This window comes from Osmerus mordax, chromosome 21 (assembly GCF_038355195.1).
Source record: "Osmerus mordax isolate fOsmMor3 chromosome 21, fOsmMor3.pri, whole genome shotgun sequence".
NCBI lineage: Eukaryota > Metazoa > Chordata > Actinopteri > Osmeriformes > Osmeridae > Osmerus > Osmerus mordax.
This window is the reverse complement of record NC_090070.1, coordinates 13,454,938-13,463,941: the sequence shown is the minus strand read 5'-3', so window position 1 is coordinate 13,463,941 and position 9,004 is coordinate 13,454,938. Positions and strand designations below refer to the sequence as shown.

The 9,004-nt window shown below is 52.6% G+C and overlaps 1 pseudogene; it reads left to right on the top strand.

Annotated features, from left to right (window-relative positions):
* The first annotated feature begins 311 nt into the window (after nucleotides 1-311).
* LOC136965002 (3',5'-cyclic-AMP phosphodiesterase 4C-like) overlaps nucleotides 312-9,004 on the top strand; it is a 12,880-nt pseudogene continuing 4,187 nt past the window's right edge.

Below are 9,004 nucleotides of genomic sequence, written 5' to 3'. Positions count from 1 at the left end.
TCACAGAAAGGCTTACTACCCCGAGTAACCATGTCAAGGATTCTACGACTCCCCTCAATACATCAGACTGGGGATCACTAGCACCTGCTGACTTTGTCAGGTGTTTCACAGGACCACAGATCTGGCCAATCAGAACTTGAGGAGGTGTACGCCAGAGAGGAGGTGATTGGCTGTCAGATGGGGGCCTGGGTTTGACCCCCCCGGGGTGTTTGACCTTGGTTCGACCCCTGACCCCTGACCTGGCGCTGCAACTCCTCTGTTGTCTGGGTTCTGCTCAGCTCCGCCCAGGAGCGCAGGGCCAGCCAATCAGCATGAAGAAGAGTCGTAGCGTGCTGATGGTCACTGGAGAAGAGGTACACACACACCTTACTCACACTCACACACCTTACTCACACACGCACACACCTTACTCACACACACCTTACTCACACACCTCATCCACAAACACACACACACACATATACATACATACATTGAGGTGCACACACACAGTTAAACACACACACACACACACAGATAGATGAATACACTCCACATACACATTCACACACTTACACGCACACACACGTACTCACGTAGACAAGCTCTCTCTGCCCAGACAGACAGCAGTGTGTGCGTGTGTGTAAGGTGTGTGTGTCTGGAAGACTTAGCAGAGGAGAGAGAGGAGGAGAGAAAGAGAGAGAGAGGAGAGATAGGGAGAGAGAGAGAGAGAGAGAGAGAGAGGAGGAGGAGAGGATATAGAGAGGAGGAGAGGAGAGAGAGTGGTTTGTTTACAGGAAGAGTCCTACTGTAGGGACACAGGATGGTACTTGTTGTACCACACTTCTTTTGGGATATGTGTGTGTGTGTGTAAGGCTATTTGTATGCGTGGACATGTGTGTCTGTGTATGATTTGTGCATGTGTGTGCATGATGTGTGTGTGTGCACATCTGGAGGACTTCAAACGCAGCATGGAGGAAACACGGCACTGTTGCCTAGCAACTGCTGCCATTCCCTCAGTGTTGCTACGGTGCTGCAGTGCAGATCAGGAGAGGGCTCATTCACACACACACACACACACACACACACACACACACACACACACACACACACACACCATACATACACACACACACACACACACACACACACCACACACACAAACACACACACCATACACACACACCATACACACACACACTATACACACAGACACACACCATACACACACCACATACACACAAACACACACACCATACACACACACACCATACACACACACACACCATACACACACCACACACACCCCACACACACATCTCCAATAATAACACATATAAGGATATAGTGGTGTTTTCTGAGTGTCCTTAGTTAGCTGCTGTTCACCTGGAGCGCCCCCTGCTGGACTGTGTGGTACTGCAGGATCGCACAAGTACTCTGTCCAGAAGGGTTAGAGTTGATCTTGCTTTTTCTATGTCTCATTTTATCTCCTTGCCTCTTTCTCAATCTTTGTCTCTCTGTTTCATTCTACCTCTGCTCTTTCTCGAACACACTCACCCCTCCCTCCCTCCCCCCTCCCCCTCCCTCCCTCCACTCTCTCCCCCCGTGATCAGGACAGCAATGCAGAGACTCCCGGGGGCGGGGAGAGGGGGGAGCCTGCTCAGTACAGCCGCTCCTATACGTCGGGAGCTACCCTGGGGGCGGAGCTACGAAGGGGGCGGAGCAGGAGACTATCCTCCAGTTTGCAGGTGAGGGACTACCTAGCCGCTAACGACTAGCTAGTTCCTAACTAGCTACTTGTTACGTAAATAGCCACCTAATATACAAGGTGTATATTGGCTAGCTACGCATCTAGCTTGCAGACCAACCGTCACCGGGGTTACCTGCCTAACTCTGACTGTGTCTATGCATCAGCTGTTGTGTCATCCTGATTGGTGCAGGTGCCGTGTTGGCTCCGCCCCCGTGACAGGACACGCTCTCCTGAGGTTCAGAACAACGTGCCCCGCCCCACAACCCTGCCCCTGCACATACCCCCACGCATTGCCATCACACACCCAGACGGGTACGCACACACACACATACTATATACACAAACACCCTCACACACACAATATATACACACACACACTCGCACACACACACGCATACACACACACAGGAATAGTTCCTAACACATATTGTCCTTCCTGTGTGTGTTGATGTGTGTGTTCCAGGTACGAGATGGAGAACGGGGGGGTCTCTCCTGGCCACACCCCCCTGGGGTTCCAGAGCCCATCCCTCCACCCATCCCTCCACCCATCCCTCCACCAGGGCCAGAGAAGAGAGTCCTTCCTGTACCGCTCCGACTACGACTACGACATGTCCCCCAAGACACTGTCACGCAACTCTGCCACCAGCGAGGGGTGAGGAAGAGGGAGAAGGGGGAGGAGGAGGGGGGAGGGAGGGAGAGGAAGGGGAAGAGGAGGGGGGGAAGGAGAAGCAGGGGGAGGGAGACAGGGGGGAGGAGGGGGAGGCAGGGAGGAGGGGGAGGTAGGGGGAGTGTCTGTCTAAAGTAGCCTGCAACATACGGTACATGCACATCTAGGATAACAGAACTTACTATAATTTTCTCTCCCACCATCTCTCTCTCCGTCTCTCTCCCTCTCTCCCCTTCTTCTCTCTCTCCCCCTCTTTTCTCAGACATGCAGGTGAAGACTTCATTGTCACTCCGTTTGCTCAGGTCCGTTTGCTGTGTGTCACAACACTGTTGCACACACATACACTTGTATATACACATATATACACATAAACATATATACACACACAGATATACACATATGTAGAGACACTTATATACATGTGTATATACACACATAGATATACAAAGAGTAAACTTATAACAATTTACATTTACATTTAGTCATTTAGCAGACGCTCTTATCCAGAGCGACTTACAGTAAGTACAGGGACATTCCCCCGAGGCAAGTAGGGTGAAGTGCCTTGCCCAAGGACACAACGTCATTTGGTTGGCATAGCCGGGAATTGAACTAGCAACCTTCTGATTACTAGCCCGATTCCCTAATCACTCAGCCATCTGACTCCCTACCACCACCACCACCAAATTAATAACAAAAAACCGGTTTTGGAAAGGGGTGTGCTGATAAATATAATCGAAATAGAAAGAATAAAATAAAGTAGTCAGTAGAGCTCCATCCTACATGTCTCCATGTGTCATGTTGTAGTGACCCCTTACCTTGTGATGTCACACAGGTGTTGGCCAGTCTGCGGTCGGTCCGGAACAACTTCACCCTCCTGGCCAACGTCTCCACGGCAACCATGAGGTCAGTGTCGTTCGGGGACCTTCCCTTGAATCTCTCCAGCGTGAGAAGTGATTAGGGAGTGGTGTGTGGTGGTGTGGTGTGTGTGGTGGTGTGTGTGGTGTGGTGGTGTGTGTGGTAGGTGTGGTGTGTTGTGGTGTGTGTGTGGTGTGTGTGGTAGGTGGTGTGTGTGGTGGTGTGTGTGTTGTGGTGGTGTGTTGTGGTCTGTGTGGTGGTGTGTTGTGGTGTGGTGTGTGTGGTGGTGTGTGTGGTGTGTGTGGTGGTGTGTGTGGTAGGTGTGTGTGGTGTGTGTGGTGCTGTGTGTGGTGGTGTGTGTGGTGGTGTGTGTGTGTGGTGTGTGTGGTGGTGTGTGTGGTGGTGTGTGTGGTAGGTGTGTGTGGTGGTGTGTGTGGTGGTGTATGTGGTGTGTGTGGTGGTGTGTGTGGTGGTGTGTGTGTGGTGTGTGTGGTGGTGGTGTGTGTGGTGGTGTGTGTGGTGGTGATGTGTGGTGGTGTGTGTGTGTGGTGTGTGTGGTGGTGTGGTGGTGGTGTGTGTGGTAGGTGTGTGTGGTGTGGTGTAGTGTGTGTGGTGGTGTATGTGGTCTGTGTGGTGGTGTGTGTGGTGTGTGTGGTGGTGTGTGTGTGGTGGTGTGTGTGGTGGTGATGTGTGGTGGTGTGTGTGTGTGGTGTGTGTGGTGGTGTGTGTGTGGTGTGTGTGGTGGTGTGTGTGGTGGTGTGGTGGTGGTGTGTGTGGTGGTGTGTGTGGTGGTGATGTGTGGTGGTGTGTGTGTGTGGTGTGTGTGGTGGTGTGTGTGTGGTGTGTGTGGTGGTGTGTGTGGTGGTGTGGTGGTGGTGTGTGTGGTGGTGTGTGTGGTGGTGTGTGTGGTGGTGTGGTGGCGGTGTGTGTGGTGGTGTGTGTGGTGGTGTGTGTGTGGTGTGTGGTGGTGTGTGTGGTGGTGTGGTGGTGTGTGTGGTGGTTTGTGTGGTGGTGTGTGTGGTAGGTGTGTGTGGTGTGGTGTGTGTGGTGGTGTGTGGTGGTGTGTGTGGTGGTGTGGTGGTGGTGTTTGTGGTAGGTGGTGTGTGGTGGTGTGTGTGTGGTGGTGTGTGTGGTGGTGTGTGTGTGGTGTGTGTGGTGGTGTGTGTGGTGGTGTGTGTGGTGATGTGTGTGGTGTGTGTGGTGGTGTGTGTGGTGGTGTGTGTATGGTGTGTGTGGTGGTGTGGTGGTGTGTGTATGGTGTGTGTGGTGGTGTGGTGGTGTGTGTGGTGGTGTGTGTGGTGGTGTGTGTATGGTGTGTGTGGTGGTGTGGTGGTGTGTGTGGTGGTGTGGTGGTGTGTGTGGTGTGTGTGGTGGTGTGTGTGGTGGTGTGTGTATGGTGTGTGTGGTGGTGTGGTGGTGTGTGTGGTGGTGTGGTGGTGTGTGTGGTGGTGTGTGGTGGTGTGGTGGTGTGTGTGGTGGTGTGTGTATGGTGTGTGTGGTGGTGTGGTGGTGTGTGTGGTGGTGTGTGTGGTGGTGTGGTGGTGTGTGTGGTGGTGTGTGTGGTGTGTGTGGTGGTGTGTGTATGGTGTGTGTGGTGGTGTGGTGGTGTGTGTGGTGGTGTGTGTATGGTGTGTGTGGTGGTGTGTGTATGGTGTGTGTGGTGGTGTGGTGGTGTGTGTGGTGGTGTGTGTGGTGGTGTGTGTGGTGGTGTGTGTATGGTGTGTGTGGTGGTGTGGTGGTGTGTGTGGTGGTGTGTGTATGGTGTGTGTGGTGGTGTGGTGGTGTGTGTGGTGGTGTGTGTATGGTGTGTGTGGTGGTGTGGTGGTGTGTGTGGTGGTGTGTGTGGTGGTGTGGTGGTGTGTGTGGTGGTGTGTGTGGTGGTGTGTGTGGTGGTGTGTGTATGGTGTGTGTGGTGGTGTGGTGGTGTGTGTGGTGGTGTGTGTATGGTGTGTGTGGTGGTGTGTGTGGTGGTGTGTGTGGTGGTGTGTGTGGTGGTGTGTGTATGGTGTGTGTGGTGGTGTGGTGGTGTGTGTGGTGGTGTGGTGGTGTGTGTGGTGGTGTGTGTGGTGTGTGTGTGGTGTGTGTGGTGGTGTGTGTGGTGGTGTGTGTGGTGTGTGTGTGGTGTGTGTGGTGGTGTGTGTTAAGGCTGCAGCTCCTGTCCTCAGGGGGGTGCCCCAGCGTGAGGGCGTATCCGCTCTGACAGAGGAGCAGCACCAGCAGGTTGCCCAGGAGACGCTCCTGGAGCTGGACTGGTGTCTGGAGCAGCTGGACACTCTGCAGACACACCGCTCTGTCTCAGACATGGCCTCCAACAAGGTAAACACCACCTCAGGGTCACCACGGTAACCATCACATGACCCTAACCCTGATGTAACCCCAACATGACCTCCTCCCTCAGTTCAAGCGGATGCTGAACAGGGAGCTGTCTCACCTGTCAGAGACGAGTCGCTCTGGGAACCAGGTATCAGAGTACATCTCCAGCACCTTCCTGGGTGAGACTGTCTCCCTGTCTCCCTGTCACCCTGTCACCCTGTCACCCTGTCTCCCTATCTCCCTGTCACCCTGTCTCCCTGTCACCCTGTCTCCCTGTCACCCTGTCACCCTGTCTACCTGTCTCCCTGTCACCCTGTCACCCTGTCACCCTGTCACCCTGTCTCCCTGTCACCCTGTCACCCTGTCTCCTTGTCTCCCTGTCTCCCTGTCTCCCTGTCACCCTGTCTACCTGTCTCCCTGTCACCCTGTCTCCATTTCTCCCTGTGTACCTGTCTCCCTGTGTACCTGTCTCCCTGTCACCCTGTCTCCCTGTCACCCTGTCTCTCTGTCACCCTGTCACCCTGTCACCCTGTCACCCTGTCTACCTGTCTCCCTGTCACCCTGTCACCCTGTCACCCTGTCTCCCTGTCACCCTGTCTCCCTGTCTCCCTGTCACCCTGTCTCCCTGTCACCCTGTCTCTCTGTCTCCGTCTCCCTGTCACCCTGTCTCCCTGTCTCCCTGTCTCCCTGTCACCCTGTCTACCTGTCTCTCTGTCACCCTGTCTCTTTGTCACCCTGTCTCCCTGTCTACCTCTCTACCTGTCTCCCTGTCTCTCTGTCTCTCTGTCTCCCTGTCTCCCTGTCTCCCTGTCACCCTGTCTCCCTGTCTCCCTGTCTCCCTGTCTCTCTGTCTAGCTGTCTCCCTGTCACCCTGTCACCCTGTCTCCCTGTCACCCTGTCTCCCTCTCTACTGTCTACCTGTCTACCAGTCTACCTGTCTCTCTGTCTCCCTGTCTACCTGTTACCTGTCTACCTGTCTACCTCTCCACTGTCTCCCTGTCTCCCTGTCTACCTGTCTTTCTGTATCTGCCTGCTTACCTGTCTTCCTGTGTGTGTGTGTGTGTGTGTGTGTGTGTGTGTGTGTGTGTGTGTGTGTGTGTGTGTGTGCAGACAAGCAGCACGAGGTGGACCTGACTCCGTCCCCCCTGAAAGAGCAGCACGAGGTGGACCTGACTCCATCCCCCCTGAAAGAGCAGCACGAGGTGGACCTGACTCCATCCCCCCTGAAAGAGCAGCACGAGGTGGACCTGACTCCATCCCCCCTGAAAGAGCAGCACGAGGTGGACCTGACTCCATCCCCCCTGAAAGAGCAGCACGAGGTGGACCTGACTCCATCCCCCTTGAAAGAGCAGCACGAGGTGGACCTGACTCCATCCCCCCTGAAAGAGCAGCCCATGAGCTTGATCCTGGGGGTGAGGAAGCTGGGGCTGCCTCACAGCTCCTCCCTCTCCAGTGCCTCACTGCCTCACAGCTCCTCCCTCTCCAGTGCCTCACTGCCTCACAGCTCCTCCCTCTCCAGTGCCTCACTGCCTCGCCTCGGGGTACCCTCCCCCCGGGAAGACGAGCTGGCCCAGGTACACACACACACACACGCACACACACACACACGCACACACACACACACACAACTGTTTAAATGCACTTACGTACACTAGGGGTGGGATTCTTTTTTTGAATCGATTCTTGGGGTCGACAATTTTTTCGATTCACGATTTTTTCAATTTTTGAAAATCAAATTTCGATTTAATATATTTACATTTACATTTATTCATTTAGCAGACGCTTTTATCCAAAGCGACTTCCAAGAGAGAGCTTTACAAAGTGCATAGGTCACTGATCATAACAACAAGATAGCCAAAAAACATCGCGAGTAGCCAAAATATGAAGCACACATTGTGAACAACCAAAGTAAGTGCCAAAGGGAAGAACCATAAGAGCATGTAGTTAAACAAGTTACAATTAAACAACATGAACAGCTATAAGTGCAAGTGTACCTGTGGAAAAAAGCAAGCAACAGTAATAAAACAATATATCACAGCGAGAACAAAAATTTAAATCAGTTACCACTAACCACAAGAGCAACAAGTCTCTAAGCAAGAGTCATTGTGATCCTTGAGGAAACTAACATCGGGTCAAGCGAGCCGTTCCTAAGTACCGTTGTACTCCCGGAACAAGTGCGTCTTGAGCCTTTAATATATATATGCTTACATTTGATTCCGGTTTGCTGTTTAGTGTTACTTGTTTCTATTTGACTGTGATAGGCAGTTGTGTTCCCAAAAATCCCAATCCTTTTTGATATTTGTGAATCGATATGAATCCCTAGAAGACTGAATCGCAAATGCAAATCGTTTTTTTCCTCCACCCCTAACCTACACAGTCATTGATGTGTGTGTGTGTGTGTGTGTGTGTGTGTGTGTGTGTGTGTGTGTGTAGGAGCTGGAGGACCTGAACAAGTGGAGCTTCAACATTTTCAGGGTGGCAGAGATGTCCATCAACAGACCTCTCAGCTGTGTCATGTACGCCATCTTCCAGGTGAGAAGGTGTAGTGAGAGGGTCAGGGCTCGGGGAATTGCTTAGTGGTTTAATAACAGTTTTACATGGGAGTGAATGGTTGGGCCCCACTAGGATAGAAAAGCAAACTTGTGTGTATTGTACATAAATGTGCATGTGTAATGTGCGTGTGTATGTGTCTGTGTGCAGGAGCGGCAGCTGTTGAAGACCTTCAGGATTCCGGTCGACACCTTCATGACCTATGTGATGACCTTGGAGGATCATTACCATGGCAACGTGGCATACCACAACAGCCTGCATGCCGCCGACGTCACGCAGTCCATCCACGTGCTGCTGTCCTCCCCGGCCCTCCACGTGAGCACACACACACACAACCTTTGACCTATGAACGACCTCCATATGAACTTTAAACTATACATCCTGGCAACAATGGTGTGTGTGTGGTGTGTGTGTATATGTGGTGTTTGTGTGTATGTGTGTATATGGTGTGTGTATATGGTGTGTGTGTATATGGTGCGTGTGTATATGGTGTGCGTGTGTATATGGTGTGTGCGTGTGTCAGGGTGTGTTTACTGATCTAGAGATCCTGGCTGCTCTGTTTGCTGCTGCCATCCATGATGTTGACCACCCTGGAGTCTCCAACCAGTTCCTCATCAACACCAGTGAGTTCACACGCACACACACACACACACACTCACACACAAACTGTGCATACACACATTGGGCAGACACACAAACCACTGGGGGGCCACGGCCACCATTGGTCAGAGAATGGCCCCCCTGCCGGCCCCCCTGCCGGCCCCCCTACCGCCCCCCCCCCCCCCCCCCCCAACCTCACTTTTTATTTTTTATTTTTTAACTGTCCCTGGACAGAAACGGTATAAAGCTGAAATAAATGCATTAGTATTTTTTTTATAAAGTCGTCTTAT